This window comes from Oncorhynchus gorbuscha, linkage group LG25 (genome assembly GCF_021184085.1).
Source record: "Oncorhynchus gorbuscha isolate QuinsamMale2020 ecotype Even-year linkage group LG25, OgorEven_v1.0, whole genome shotgun sequence".
Taxonomy (NCBI): Eukaryota; Metazoa; Chordata; class Actinopteri; order Salmoniformes; family Salmonidae; genus Oncorhynchus; species Oncorhynchus gorbuscha.
Window position 1 is genome coordinate 24,582,498 of NC_060197.1, and position 15,208 is coordinate 24,597,705.

A 15,208-nucleotide genomic window follows, 5' to 3' on the forward strand; every position below is an offset into this window, starting at 1 on the left:
GGTGCACGCAGCTGCGTCCCAATGTGTCTGTCTTCACTTGTAGCCTGTGAGAAAGACCCAATCACACGAAGGAGCGCGCAGCACAACGGACCCTGGCTGCAAAAGGCATGGATTTTTTGGGGGGATGCATTACGGCCACACAAAGGGGATGCCGCCGTGAAATTCTAGGCATTATCAAGTGCTTGTCAAATTGTGAATGAGTGACTGATGTAGTGTGTACAGCCTGTGCAAAAAAACAAAAACAAAGCAGAGCTCATGCCTTTTAACTTGTTGATCCTACCCCCTACTTTTTCGAACATTCTGTTAAAAATCGCGCAACATTTCAGCGCCCTGCTACTCATGCCAGGAATATAGTATATGCATATGATTAGTATGTGTGGATAGAAAACAATCAGACGTTTCTAAAACTGGTTAACTGTGACTATAACAGAACGTGCGTTTCATCGAAAAGCGCAGGAAAATCTGATCTATGAAAATTGGAAAATATATCAATGCGCCACTTGAATGTATTGTTGAATGGAAGCCACATTACCTGGAGCCGAGATTGCAATTCCTACAGCTTCCACACGATGTCACCAGTCTTGTCAACTGCCTAGGCTTTGTTTCTTGGTCAAACGAAGAAGAGACAGCCCATTTCTTCTGGTCTCCGACCGGATATTTTGGTTGAGATTTATCCGGACATTATTTCAAGACGTAGAGCTATAGAATATACATCGCCTCGTGATCAATTTGATAGATTATTTACGTTTACTAATACCTAAAGTTGCATTACAAAAGTATTTCGAAGTGTTTTGTGAAAGTTTATCGTCAACTTTTTTAATTTTTAAAAATTACGTTGCGTTATAAAACACAGTTTTTTTCCTTGATCACACAGTCTTCATAGATCGATATCTAGGCTATATATGGACCGATTTAATCGAAAAAAAACCCCAATAGTGATGTTTATGGGACATCTAGGAGTGCCAACAAAGAAGATTGTCAAAGGTAATGAAGTTTTATATTTTATTTCTGCGTTTTGTGTAGTGCCTACTTTGCTAATTATTTTGTTTACGTCCACTGCGGGTCTTTTGGGGTGTTGCATGCTATCAGATAATAGCTTCTCATGCTTTCGCCAAAAAGCATTTTAAAAATCTGACTTGTTGGCTGGAATCACAACGAGTGTAGCTTTAATTCAGTACCCTGCATGTGTGTTTTAATGAACGTTTGAGTTTTAACAAGTGCTATTAGCATTTAGCGTAGCGCATTTGCATTTCCAGATGTTTAGATGGGACGCCTGCGTGTCGGGTCGACCTAAGAGGTTAAGCAATTTTTTCAAATCATCATTAGAGTCGCATCATGCAGCCTTACAATGTATTAAAAATCGAAACATACAGCGCAACGTTTGTAGAACAACTAAAGGTACATGAATAGCTCTAGGAATATTTCTTTGTCAACTTCTCAACACATATCATATCACGCATCTTTTGACCTGTCATTAATAAATGATGGATTTATTGTGAAGGTGTAGGCTATATTACATGGATTTTATTAATCTTTTTTTTAAATGTAGATGTTCCAAAGGTCAGCATCCATGTCTTGTAGGCTATGTGTGGAAGCCAGGAGATGCTAAATGTGTTTATGCTAATTAACGGTCAATTACCGTGAGACCGACAGTTATTTGCTTGTCAATCAACGGTCGATGAGATCTCGTGACCGCAACAGCACCTAGTTGTGTATCGTTAGATATTACTGCACGGTTGGAGCTAGGAACATAAGCGTTTCGCTACACCTGGAATAACATCTGCAAAATAGGTGTATGCGACCAATAACATTTGGTTTGATTAGGTATCTTCATGTGGATTACATAAGCAACAGCACAGCACAAGGTCACACCCATATGCATGCACACACTGACACACACACACACGGACGTGCGTATGGACACATGCACGAACGCATGCGTGCACACACACACCGACCGAGCGTGTCTCTGCCTGTCTTTTCATGGTGTTATATCTGGGGGAATCAAGTTAACATTGTTATCTGGCACTGAGCTTCACAACAAGCCACAAAGTAATGGAAGTCTTTTTTCACCTTAGCTTTATAGAAGGGAAACTGATGAAATATGAAGCTTGTGTGTCTGTGCAAACCTTAACTGATGGAGCGTCCCTGCCTGGCCAAGACCCAAATGGCTGGATGGATGGCTAGATTCATGTCTTTCTGAGCAAAAATAACGGCGAGAAAGACAAGGGATAGAAAGGATTGAAAACAAAAGACTTTGAGATTTTGTTTTTGTGTGTGTGTGTGTGTGTGTGCTCTTTTGGGGAATACAAATCTCTTAACAGCACCCAGGTTTGGAGATACCTCTCTCTCCCCCGCTACTCTCTCCTCTTCCATACTATCATCTCTTCCCTCTGCTCAAACCTTCTCCAACCTTCTCAAACCTTCTCCAATCTCCTGATTCTGCCTCCTCAACCCTCCTCTCCTCCCTTTCTGCATCCTTTGACTCTCTATGTCCCCTATCTTCCAGCCCGGCTCGGTCCTCCCCTCCTGCTCCGTGGCTCGATGACTCATTGCGAGCTCACAGAACAGGGCTCCGGGCAGCCGAGCGGAAATGGAGGAAAACTCGCCTCCCTGCGGACCTGGCATCCTTTCACTCCCTCCTCTCTACATTTTCCTCCTCTGTCTCTGCTGCTAAAGCCACTTTCTACCACTCTAAATTCCAAGCATCTGCCTCTAACCCTAGGAAGCTCTTTGCCACCTTCTCCTCCCTCCTGAATCCTCCTCCCCCTCCCCCCCTCCTCCCTCTCTGCAGATGACTTCGTCAACCATTTTGAAAAGAAGGTCGACGACATCCGATCCTCGTTTGCTAAGTCAAACGACACCGCTGGTTCTGCTCACACTGCCCTACCCTGTGCTCTGACCTCTTTCTCCCCTCTCTCTCCAGATGAAATCTCGCGTCTTGTGACGGCCGGCCGCCCAACAACCTGCCCGCTCGACCCTATCCCCTCCTCTCTTCTCCAGACCATTTCCGGAGACCTTCTCCTTACCTCACCTCGCTCATCAACTTATCCCTGACCGCTGGCTACGTCCCTTCCGTCTTCAAGAGAGCGAGAGTTGCACCCCTTCTGAAAAAACCTACACTCGATCCCTCCGATGTTAACAACTACAGACCAGTATCCCTTCTTTCTTTTCTCTCCAAAACTCTTGAACATGCCGTCCTTGGTCAGCTCTCCCGCTATCTCTCTCAGAATGACCTTCTTGATCCAAATCAGTCAGGTTTCAAGACTAGTCATTCAACTGAGACTGCTCTTCTCTGTATCACGGAGGCGCTCCGCACCGCTAAAGCTAACTCTCTCTCCTCTGCTCTCATCCTTCTAGACCTATCGGCTGCCTTCGATACTGTGAACCATCAGATCCTCCTCTCTACCCTCTCCGAGTTGGGCATCTCCGGCGCGGCCCACGCTTGGATTGCGTCCTACCTGACAGGTCGCTCCTACCAGGTGGCGTGGCGAGAATCTGTCTCCTCACCACGCGCTCTCACCACTGGTGTCCCCCAGGGCTCTGTTCTAGGCCCTCTCCTATTCTCGCTATACACCAAGTCACTTGGCTCTGTCATAACCTCACATGGTCTCTCCTATCATTGCTATGCAGACGACACACAATTAATCTTCTCCTTTCCCCCTTCTGATGACCAGGTGGCGAATCGCATCTCTGCATGTCTGGCAGACATATCAGTGTGGATGACGGATCACCACCTCAAGCTGAACCTCGGCAAGACGGAGCTGCTCTTCCTCCCGGGGAAGGACTGCCCGTTCCATGATCTCGCCATCACGGTTGACAACTCCATTGTGTCCTCCTCCCAGAGCGCTAAGAACCTTGGCGTGATCCTGGACAACACCCTGTCGTTCTCAACTAACATCAAGGCGGTGGCCCATTCCTGTAGGTTCATGCTCTACAACATCCGCAGAGTACGACGCTGCCTCACACAGGAAGCGGCGCAGGTCCTAATCCAGGCACTTGTCATCTCCCGTCTGGATTACTGCAACTCGCTGTTGGCTGGGCTCCCTGCCTGTGCCATTAAACCCCTACAACTCATCCAGAACGCCGCAGCCCGTCTAGTGTTCAACCTTCCCAAATTCTCTCACGTCACCCCACTCCTCCGCTCTCTCCACTGGCTTCCAGTTGAAGCTCGCATCCGCTACAAGACCATGGTGCTTGCCTACGGAGCTGTGAGGGGAACGGCACCTCAGTACCTCCAGGCTCTGATCAGGCCCTACACCCAAATAAGGGCACTGCGTTCATCCACCTCTGGCCTGCTCGCCTCCCTACCACTGAGGAAGTACAGTTCCCGCTCAGCCCAGTCAAAACTGTTCGCTGCTCTGGCTCCCCAATGGTGGAACAAACTCCCTCACGACGCCAGGACAGCGGAGTCAATCACCACCTTCCGGAGACACCTGAAACCCCATCTCTTTAAGGAATACTTAGGATAGGATAAAGTAATCCTTCTCACCCCCCCTTAAAATATTTAGATGCACTATTGTAAAGTGGCTGTTCCACTGGATGTCATAAGGTGAATGCACCAATTTGTAAGTCGCTCTGGATAAGAGCGTCTGCTAAATGACTTAAATGTAAATGTAAATGAGATATCCACAGTGCCATGGTAACATTCACCCACTTCCATCCATCCATCCATCCATCCATCCATCCATCCATCCATCCATCCATCCATCCATCCATCCATCCATCCACCTCTCTTTCTTTCCATCTGACAGCACACACACTGGCTCCTTGGTTACATAGTGGTTGGCATGGGCAAACTCACGCTCTCTCTCGTTCTCTCTCTCTCTCTCTCTCTCGCTCTCTCTCACACTCGCTCTCTCTATCTCTCCCCCTCTCTCTGTTTCTGTGTTGCACTGTCTCACTCCCTCTCTCTACCCTGTCTATCCCACTTGATCATCTCAACAGCAGATGAAGAGGCAGAGCAACAGACACAGACCAGACTCACTAGCCGGAGATGCAGACCTTATCTCTCTCTCTTTAAATTTCAACTCAATTATATTTGCTTTAATTGGCATGACGTAACAATGTACATATTGCCAAAGCTTACTTTGGAGATTTACAATATTAACATAATTAAAATAAGAATCAATATTGTTAATGGGACAACAGTAACAACGATAATCAAGGGTCAAAATAACCATTAATTTAACAATGGCATAAAGGACATGTGCACGTTGTTCGGTCTGTCAGACACGGCCCCTCATTTTATGTCAGGCAGCAATGTCATGCGAGGCCAACCCACAGCTCTCTGCATCCTCCCCCAACAGGATGGGAAATATATTCTCATCAGAGAGATCTTTGAAACCTTGAATAAGAGTTTCAAATTTGGGGAAGTGAAACTCTAATTGTTTCATATTCTTGACATTTTGTCAGGGAATGCAGCTCTGTCTCGGGTTCTGCTGTGGTGCAGTGGTTGCATAGCCTTTCCTCTATAGGGAGCCAGGTTTTTCCTGTGTCTACCCTTCTCAATGGTAAGGCTGTGCTCACTGTACCTTGTCAAGGTTTTTCTAAGGTTTTGATTAGTAACCATGGTCAAATAATTTGCCACGGTGTACTGTCAATTTAGGGCCAGATAACACTGCATTTTGCTTTATGCTTGTGCTTCCCAATAAGTAATGTTGTTTTATTTTGACTGTCTTGTAATTTGGTTTATTCTGATTGATTGGATGTGTGTCGTAAGATACAGAACAATTGACTGCTGGTACTGAATGACACACACAGGCCACCATACCCACCACAGATACGGGCAGGAGGAGAGGCAGCGAAAACCAACGCATACACAGCTGGACTGATCAGACTGAAGGTACAGATGTAGGATCTTAATTTGAGCCAGTATTCTACAGCAGGACAATAATCCTGCAGCAACAGGAAATGTGAATTATTATGTGGATTATAATTAATGGAAAATGTTGTAAGGGTTGATACATTTTGCATTATGGAAAATCAAGTCTGACATTTTAAAGTGGAAATTACAAACTTTAAAAGCCTTTCTAACCTTTGAATACACTACAAGTTTGTGTTTGCTGCTGTGCAGGAACATTCTCTGCAACAAAAGAGTGATCAAATGAAGATCTTACATCTGTATGAGGAATCTACCAAAAATGTAGTGGGTAGAATGAGAAATTAATAGGGAGGACAGACGGACAAACATGATAGAGATAGACAGAGATGGTGAGCGAGAGAGAGAGAGAGAGAGAGGGAGACAGGCAGACAGAAAGAGAGGCAGACAAACAGAGAGACAGGCAGACGGACATGCTAGCATCTACAGTAAAGAGTGAGACAGAAAGAGAAAAACAAAGATGAAGAGTTAGAGGTGCCTCTTTCTGTGGCACACAATGATATCACTACACACACACACACACACACACACACACACACACACACACACACACACACACACACACACACACACACACACACACACACACACACACACACACACACACACACACACACACACACACACACACACACACACACACACACAATATCTCCATCTGTGCACTCAATCATCCTTCTCCAAACACAGCAGTCCAATCGAATCAAGTCATATCAAATCAAATCACGGCTATTGAGACGTTTCATTTGGAAGCAGAGAGTGGATTACATATAGGAGGGGGGATTAGGGGGGGCTGCTGGATGTGTGTGTGTGTGTGTGTGTGTGTGTGTGTGTGTGTGTGTGTGTGTGTGTGTGTGTGTGTGTGTGTGTGTGTGTGTGTGTGTGTGTGTGTGTGTGTGTGTGTGTGTGTGTGTGAGCGCACAAGCGATTCCAGGAAGATTCCATAATCCATAACGAACCAGGAATAGTGTAGCCTACATATGGGCTGTGTCCCAAATGGCACCCTATTTCCTATACTGTATAGTCCACTACTTTTTACCAGGGCACTGACTGCATGGAAGCACTGCAGCATAGCAACTGTTGGGATGGGTTAATCAGGTTTTTGTGCCGACCCAGCTTAGAGCTGGGTGAGGCTTAAGCCCTCCTCTCCACCACACCACTGGACTGCCAGACAGTGGATGGTTGACCTTGTGAAAGAGACAGCGAGAGAGAGAGAGGAGGGGGATTTGTGTGTGTGTGTGTGCGTGTGTGTGTGCATTTGTGTGTGTGTGTGTGCATTCGTGTGTGTGTGTGTGTGTGTGCATTTGTGTGTGTGTGTGTGTGTGTGTGCATTCGTGACATAATGTTCCAGAACCATGGTTTGAAAGATTTTTGGGAGGCGTTCCAATTCCAAACTCCCAAAGTTACCTACAGGGTTCAACTTCAACACAACACACCACCGACAGCTCAATGATGCAACACAGCACCCACCCTCGAAGGCATAGTTTCCTCTACATCTGGAACTGAGTGAGAAGAACGTGTAAATATTCTGGAGATTTTCACAAGCACATCCCGACTCCCTTACTGTCGTTTCCAAAGTACGTGCTGAGACTGCAGACCTCAACACAGAAACATGCTTAAATGACATGTCGTACATCGTAACATGACAAAGCATTTCATGTGATAGTTTCCTTTGCTTCAGGTACAGAGCGAGACATTCCTGGCTCCACAATTGACTCAGTCAGAAAATGCTCAACGGTCACAGTAAAGAAAGTTCTGCTCTGATAAAGGGAGTCAAGAGAACAGCGGAGCGTGTGTCTTGGACGTGGGCGGTAGAGGACATTGAGACAGCTTGCTTTTTGGTTTAATGATCCCCCCCCCCCCCTCTCTCTCTCTGTCTTTCTCTCTCTGCCGGGCGGAATGGCTCTCCCATTTGATATATCTGTCATGTTTGTCATTTATTGTCATGTCTTGTCCCTGTGCTCCCCATGCTATTCGTTTCCCTCTGCTGGTCTTGTTTGGTTCTATCCCTCTCTCTCCCCCTCCCTCTCTCACTCTCTCGCTCTCTTCTCTCTGTCGTTCCGTTCCTGCTCCCAGCTGTTCCTATTCCCTAATCATCATTTAGTCTTCCCACACCTGTTCCCGATCCTTTCCCTGATTAGAGTCCCTATTTATTCCTTTGTGATCCGTTCCTGTGCCGTCGGTTCCTTGTATTGTATTCACCATGCTGTGATTGCGTTTCGCCCTGTCCTGTCGTGTTTTTGCCGTGATTGTGTATCACCCTGTCCTGTCGTGTTTTGTGCCTTCATCAGATGCTGCGTGTGAGCAGGTGTCTCAGTCGACTACGGCCTGCGCCTACCCGAAGCGACCTGCAGTCTGTGGCCGCTTCTCCAGTTGTTTTCCCTCTACAAATCTAGAGGATTTCTGTTATTCCGTTTTGGACTTTAATAAACTCTGTTTCTGTTAAGTCGCGTTTGGGTCCTCTTTCACCTGCATGACAGAAGGAACCGACCACGGAATGGACCCAGCGACTTCAGACGCTCGTTACACTGCCGTCGAGATCCAAGGAGCCATGCTCGGCAGACACGAGCAGGAATTGTCTGCTGCTCGCCATGCCGTGGAGAACCTGGCCGCTCAGGTTTCCGACCTCTCTGGACAGTTCCAGAGTCTACGTCTCGTGCCACCTGTTACTCCCTGGCCTGCCGAGCCTCCAGAACCCAGGGTTAATAACCCACCTTGCTACTCCGGGCAGCCCACTGAGTGCCGCTCCTTTCTCACGCAGTGTGAGATTGTGTTCTCTCTCCAACCCAACACATACTCTAGAGAGAGAGCTCGGGTTGCTTACGTCATTTCACTCCTTACTGGCCGGGCTCGAGAATGGGGCACAGCTATCTGGGAGGCAAGGGCTGATTGCTCTATCAAATTCCAGAACTTTAAAGAGGAGATGATTCGGGTTTTTGACCGTTCAGTTTTTGGTGGGGAGGCTTCTAGGGCCCTGGCTTCCTTATGCCAAGGTGAACGGTCCATAACGGATTATTCCATTGAGTTTCGCACTCTTGCTGCCTCTAGTGAGTGGAACGAGCCGGCGCTGCTCGCTCGTTTTCTGGAGGGACTCCACGCAGTGGTTAAGGATGAGATTCTCTCCCGGGAGGTTCCTTCAGATGTGGACTCTTTGATTGCTCTCGCCATCCGCATAGAACGACGGGTAGATCTTCGTCACCGGGCTCGTGGAAGAGAGCTCGCATCAACGGTGTTTCCCTGCTCCGCATCGCAACCATCTCCCTCCTCTGGCTTTGAGACTGAGCCCATGCAGCTGGGAGGGATTCGCATCTCGAATAAGGAGAGGGAACGGAGGATCACCAACCGCCTGTGCCTCTATTGCGGAGTTGCTGGACATTTTGTTAATTCATGTCCAGTAAGAGGCCAGAGCCCATCAGTAAGCGGAGGGCTACTGGTGAGCGCTACTACTCAGTCCTCTTCATCTAGATCTTGTACTACTATGTCGGTCCATCTACGCTGGACCGGTTCGGGTGCTACATGCAGTGCCTTGATTGACTCTGGGGCTGAGGGTTGTTTCATGGACGAAGCATGGGTTCGGAAACATAACATTCCTTTCAGACCGTTAGACAAGCCTACGCCCATGTTTGCCTTAGATGGTAGTCATCTTCCCAGTATCAAATTTGAGACACTACCTTTAACTCTCACAGTATCTGGTAACCACAGTGAGACTATTTCTTTTTTGATTTTCCGTTCACCGTTTACACCTGTTGTTTTGGGTCATCCCTGGCTAGTATGTCATAATCCTTCTATTAATTGGTCTAGTAATTCTATCCTATCCTGGAACGTTTCTTGTCATGTGAAGTGTTTAATGTCTGCCATCCCTCCCGTTTCTTCTCTCCCTACTTCTCAGGAGGAACCTGGCGATTTGACAGGAGTGCCGGAGGAATATCATGATCTGCGCACGGTCTTCAGTCGGTCCCGAGCCAACTCCCTTCCTCCTCACCGGTCGTATGATTGTAGTATTGATCTCCTTCCAGGGACCACGCCTCCTCGAGGTAGACTATACTCTCTGTCGGCTCCCGAACGTAAGGCTCTCGAGGATTATTTGTCTGTGTCTCTTGACGCCGGTACCATAGTGCCTTCTTCTTCTCCGGCCGGGGCGGGGTTCTTTTGTTAAGAAGAAGGACGGTACTCTGCGCCCTGCGTGGATTATCGAGGGCTGAATGACATAACGGTTAAGAATCGTTATCCGCTTCCCTTATGTCATCAGCCTTCGAGATTCTGCAGGGAGCCAGGTGCTTTACTAAGTTGGACCTTCGTAACGCTTACCATCTCGTGCGCATCAGAGAGGGGGACGAGTGGAAAACGGCGTTTAACACTCCGTTAGGGCATTTTGAGTACCGGGTTCTGCCGTTCGGTCTCGCCAATGCGCCAGCTGTTTTTCAGGCATTAGTTAATGATGTTCTGAGAGACATGCTGAACATTTTTGTTTTTGTCTATCTTGACGATATCCTGATTTTTTTCTCCGTCACTCGAGATTCATGTTCAGCACGTTCGACGTGTTCTACAGCGCCTTTTAGAGAATTGTCTCTACGTAAAGGCTGAGAAGTGCTCTTTTCATGTCTCCTCCGTTACTTTTCTCGGTTCCGTTATTTCCGCTGAAGGCATTCAGATGGATTCCGCTAAGGTCCAAGCTGTCAGTGATTGGCCCGTTCCAAGGTCACGTGTCGAGTTGCAGCGCTTTTAGGTTTCGCTAATTTCTATCGGCGTTTCATTCGTAATTTCGGTCAAGTTGCTGCCCCTCTCACAGCTCTTACTTCTGTCAAGACGTGTTTTAAGTGGTCCGGTTCCGCCCAGGGAGCTTTTGATCTTCTAAAAGAACTTTACGTCCGCTCCTATCCTCGTTACTCCTGACGTCACTAGACAATTTATTGTCGAGGTTGACGCTTCAGAGGTAGGCGTGGGAGCCATTCTATCCCAGCGCTTCCAGTCTGACGATAAGGTTCATCCTTGCGCTTATTTTTTCATCGCCTGTCGCCATCTGAGCGCAACTATGATGTGGGTAAGAACTGCTCGCCATCCGCTTAGCCCTAGGCGAATGGCGACAGTGGTTGGAGGGGGCGACCGTTCCTTTTGTCGTTTGGACAGACCATAAGAACCTTGAGTACATCCGTTCTGCCAAACGACTTAATGCCCGTCAAGCTCGTTGGGCGTTGTTTTTCGCTTTCGTTTCGAGTTTGTGATTTCTTACCGTCCGGGTAGCAAGAACACCAAGCCTGATGCCTTATCCCGTCTGTTTAGTTCTTCTGTGGCTTCTACTGATCTCGAGGGGATTCTTCCTTATGGGCGTGTTGTCGGGTTGACAGTCTGGGGAATTGAAAGACAGGTTAAGCAAGCACTCACGCACACTGCGTCGCCGCGCGCTTGTCCTAGTAACCTCCTTTTCGTTCCTGTTTCCACTCGTCTGGCTGTTCTTCAGTGGGCTCACTCTGCCAAGTTAGCTGGTCATCCCGGTGTTCGAGGCACTCTTGCGTCTATTCGCCAGCGCTTTTTGGTGGCCGACTCAGGAGCGTGACACGCGCCGTTTCGTGGCTGCGTGTTCAGACTGCGCGCAGAAGAAGTCTGGTAATTTTTTTTCTGCTTCTGCTCCTGGTCTTGCTGGGTCTCAGTCTGTTCCCTGCCATCGCATCTCTCCTGTTCTTGTCCCTGCCCTTGCTGTGTCTCAGTCTGTCCCTAGTTCTCATTTTTTTTTAGAGTAGTACCCTAGTTTCCCTTTTTATCGTTTTTCGTTACGGTCCTGAGGAGAGGAGTTGGGTTCCGTCTCGGGACGTGCTGGACCGTTCGCTCATCGATGATTTCCTCCGTTGCCGCCAGGATTCCTCCATCGGTGAGTGGGGGGTACTGTCATGTTTGTCATTTATTGTCATGTCTTGTCCCTGTGCTCCCCATGCTATTCGTTTCCCTCTGCTGGTCTTGTTTGGTTCTATCCCTCTCTCTCCCCCTCCCTCTCTCACTCTCTCGCTCTCTCTTCTCTCTGTCGTTCCGTTCCTGCTCCCAGCTGTTCCTATTCCCCTAATCATCATTTAGTCTTCCCACACCTGTTCCCGATCCTTTCCCCTGATTAGAGTCCCTATTTATTCCTTTGTGATCCGTTCCTGTGCCGTCGGTTCCTTGTATTGTATTCACCATGCTGTGATTGCGTTTCGCCCTGTCCTGTCGTGTTTTTGCCGTGATTGTGTATCACCCTGTCCTGTCGTGTTTTGTGCCTTCATCAGATGCTGCGTGTGAGCAGGTGTCTCAGTCGACTACGGCCTGCCTGCGACCTGCAGTCTGTGGCCGCTTCTCCAGTTGTTTTCCCCTCTACAAATCTAGAGGATTTCTGTTATTCCGTTTTGGACTTTAATAAACTCTGTTTCTGTTAAGTCGCGTTTGGGTCCTCTTTCACCTGCATGACAATATCGATTTTTGTTTTGTTTTTTTTGCTCGGCGGACAAAACTGTTCAGCACAGCAGAAATGTGCTTCCCCCTTGGCTACGTCCTGTCTGTGTCTGTGGGAATGTATGCGGTGGAGTGTTTCGCCAGTCTCTGAGTCAACACAAAGGGCTTTTCGGGAAGACAAAACTATTTCAAAACCTCCAGCACAAAAACAACGGGTCCTTTTTTTTAATAGCGCAAAGCAGAGTAGCTTTCTTAGTGTGACAGTTGTAGTCGTTGTATCTTCCTACAGAATGACTTGAAACGATGTAAATATAGTCTGGTGCCCCGAATCGGTGTTTTTAGCCAACTCCTCTGACTATTGTTGGACTAGTACACACTCCCGTTTGTACAACAGATGTACAACGCGTTTAATACATCGACTGACATACAACCAATATTTTTTGATGGGTTTGGTTGTTTACACAACCATTGTGTGCGCACTGCACACAGATCAGGAGACTTGTGGAAGTGGTCCTTGGTATATTTGGAATGTAACTTGTGAGAGAAAAGGCAATGACAGGAAATGCACGCAGTGGCAGCTGTCACCCGGTGCCTAACACAGTTTACACTGTTTAAAAGGCTAAACTGATTTTTAGATCCGATCCTCCTCTGAGACGCTTGATACAGCTCCAGCTCTGTAGCCTAGTAGTGCAAGGGTTATTGTACACCAAATCACTGACAAAAAATGACAAGGGAATAGACTAAAAACAATATTTTGATGACAATATATTAGTAATGCATTAGTAATGAACCAACAATAATGGCAATATTAATTATTACCATTATTATTATTATTATTTCATTATAGTACTGTCACTAATAACACCATTGTTGTCTCAATCATCAGCCTGATTCATTACAGTACAGCCTAACAGTAGTTTTCAGCAAAGTCTATAGTTCGCTTTCCCCCAATTGCTCACTCGTGCACACATTCGTGCATGGTGATGCTGGGCTCGGCGCAGCGGTCGGGATTAAGGATGATATGTGCTCAACATTTCCCTCATGTCCATTATTCACAGTCATGATTGAGGCACGACAAAAACACCGACACATTAGCGAGGTCACAGGTTGTTTAACAGCATTGATTATTAAGCTATTGTTCAACCACTCTCCGATATTGAACGCCACAGAACATTCCAGATAAAGTGGTTAGGGATGTCAATGTAAAAAAAGAAAAAAAAAGAAACGAATGGGATTAGGCTACACGGCAACATTGAGAAAGCAGGAGTGACAGTTTACACAATATCATCATAACGATGAATCAATACATCGAGTAAATGAAATGGTCCTTGGAGGATAAGGCATTCGCCTATAATGCAAATTCACGGGTTAAGCAGTTCATTCAAGTCGGGTTCTCTTCCTGAGCAACGTCCCATCATTCATTGCCGGCATCGTTCACTTGTTGGGAAGTGGGTTATCATCCAAGACAAAAGACAACCCAACAACCAAACGAAAGTCATATCAAGTGTTTTGAAACACAAAACTATACATGTTTATGGAAGTAGGGTTCATGGTTCATCATGTAACGGAATTCTCTGATGATGGTGCCAAAATAATGATAAATCAAGTAGTAGCATACAACCATTATTATATCATTGAATAATGACAAATTCAAAAAGCAAAAACTGAAAAAACACACTCGCAATACAATAACACGCCAACCTTATAACCTCCCATACAAATAGTGAGTGAAGCCAGGATATTAAAAACATGTGTTGGCTTACCCCGGGCTTTGTGTAGGCTATGAGTCCGCGAAGAGAGATGCCCTGTTCTGTGGGTGAGATAGTGTTCACGTCTCTACCAGTTATCAAAACGTGATTTGTATTCGATTGACGCACAATCTCGCTGCAAAATCGGCTTCTTCAGTCAGCTCCTCTATCCAGAATGTAGGCTAGTTGGTTTAGGACGTTGTCAGCTCTGGGACGCCGTCTAGTGATGGATTTGATTTTATAAACATATAAAAGCGATTACAAAAGCAATTGTTATGGCGAAATTCTATTGGCTAGTGTGGATAAGTGCTTTGTTTTTGTTCCAGGCAAGTTCTATCCGTCCGTCCGGTTGTCTGGATACACAGTTTTGCCGGTTCGTTGATGGAAACGCCTTTTCTTTACTCTCTCTCTCTCTCTCTCTCTCTCTCTCTCTCTCTCTCTCTCTCTCTCTCTCTCTCTCTCTCTCTCTCTCTCTCTCTCTCTCTCTCTCTCTCTCTCTCTCTCTCTCTCTCTCTCTCTCTCTCTCTCTCTCGGTTGTCGTCCCCGGTCACACGCGCTGTCTGATACCGTTGTTTCGCAGACACTCGCGCACACACATTTTTCCAAGATGATGTCACCGCGCTATCCGTTTTGCAAATCCCACCTCCTTTTCCGTCCGTCCGTCCTGATCCCGCTGCTCTCCATCACTGCCACACCCCCCGACACGTTATTGTCCTCCAACTCTTTTTCTCTTGTTTCCTCCGATGTAACATCCAGTGTGGCATCGGAATCGCGAGCATCACAATCATTGGCATCTCTCTAGCCAGGTGCGCGAGGTAGATGACATTGAATTCTCTAAACTGAGGGAATAGGTTTTCTTGTCACAGTAAAAACAAGCCCAATTTTTATATCATTTTCTCTCCACTCTGATGCAGTTGTGTATTCAACGATGGGCCTACTATATTAGGTTAACCTACTATATTAAATTGACATGTTGTGGTTGGATGTAAAGAGAGACGGAGAGAAGGGATAGCAAATGTTATTATTATTATTTTTATTTAAAATAAGTGTAACTTTAAACCCAGACATGCCACACTCACGGCCGTGGCCGTGTTTATGGTTTCGAGGTGTTCCCTATATAGTGCACTACGCTTTAAACCAGAAGCCCTGATAAAAAATAGTG

The 15,208-nt window shown here is 46.7% G+C and overlaps 1 protein-coding gene across 1 annotated transcript in view; it reads right to left on the minus strand.

The window, feature by feature from the left end:
• LOC124014612 (astrocytic phosphoprotein PEA-15-like) overlaps positions 1-14,515 on the minus strand; it is a 67,204-nt gene extending 52,689 nt beyond the window's left edge. Inside the window, exon 1 of the mRNA XM_046329822.1 lies at positions 14,062-14,515. The gene's annotated coding sequence lies outside the window, so the exon portion shown is untranslated. The remainder of the gene's footprint in view (positions 1-14,061) is intronic.
• Between the last annotated feature and the right edge of the window lie 693 nt (positions 14,516-15,208).